Below are 1,001 nucleotides of genomic sequence, written 5' to 3'. Positions count from 1 at the left end.
GGAATGCGGCTCCATCAGCACCCGCGGGGAGGAGGGGCAGGCGGGACCCAGAAACTTCCCGAGATGGGGGATTCACCCCCAAGCAGGAGGGATTCCTGCAGACAGGGTGTGTGCTGGGAGCTGTTGGGAGGTACAGAGGGGGATTTCCCTGTGGAAGACGGGTCACTTTGGGAGACGGGGGTGGGGAGGAGGAGGGGGAAATTCCCCATCGGCTTGGCCCAGCTCTCTCCATGGGAAATTCCCCGGTGGGAGACAGACAGTTTCCCAGTTTGCTCCCTGATTTCCATAGCTGGGGCCTATCCAAGGGAAGGGGAGAGCGGCAGGCTGAGCCCCCGCAGCATCTCTGCTGAAAGCTGCAGGGGTGAGACCCTGGGACAGAGGGGCATGACCCACACCCCAGGGCTGCTGGAGCAAGCAGGACCCTTGTTGCCCTCCGCTCTGGGACGCTGCCGCCAGCGCGGCAGGGTCCGGCCATCCAGACTGCCTCAAGCAAGGGAGGGAGGCAGCGGGACCATCCGCACGTGACCCCAACCCCACAGCCCAACTCTCCCTCCCTGCGCTGGGTCCCCGGGGGGGACACCATGTCCCCAGCAGCTGGAGCCAGGAATTTTGCCTCCCCACTGGAGGCCCGTTGTGGACCCCCCGGGGTCTGGCCAGCACCTTCCCGTGGGGCTCAGCCTTCCCGGCTGCTGGCACAGGGCTGGTGGCTGCAGCCCACTTTATCCTGGAGTAACCTCTCCCGGCCCCGCGAGCCCGGGGAGCGGGAGCAGAGCTCGTCTCATCCACCCTTTTCCAAGGCCTCCGGCTCACTGGAGCCCGGTGGGGAGCAGCACCAGCTCCATCTGGATGGGATAGGCAGGGGCTTTCTGAAGGGTGGGGAGTTGTGTTAAACGTGCCGGCCGGGCTCTCTGGCGGTTTCAGCAAAGGTCCTGCTCCCAGACCCCAATGATCCTCAGGAGCCACAGCCCCCGGTGCGGTTTGTGGCCGGCAGCCGGCCCCCA

The 1,001-nt window shown here is 66.0% G+C and overlaps 1 protein-coding gene across 1 annotated transcript in view; it reads right to left on the bottom strand.

The window, feature by feature from the left end:
• The window catches only part of FSTL3 (follistatin-like 3 (secreted glycoprotein)), a 7,423-nt gene that overhangs the window by 3,538 nt on the left and 2,884 nt on the right, over positions 1-1,001 (bottom strand). The window lies entirely within an intron of this gene.

Source organism: Pygoscelis adeliae, unplaced genomic scaffold (genome assembly GCF_000699105.1).
Source record: "Pygoscelis adeliae isolate BGI_AS28 unplaced genomic scaffold, ASM69910v1 Scaffold239, whole genome shotgun sequence".
Classification (NCBI taxonomy): Eukaryota; Metazoa; Chordata; class Aves; order Sphenisciformes; family Spheniscidae; genus Pygoscelis; species Pygoscelis adeliae.
This window is presented reverse-complemented; position numbering and strand designations above follow the sequence as displayed.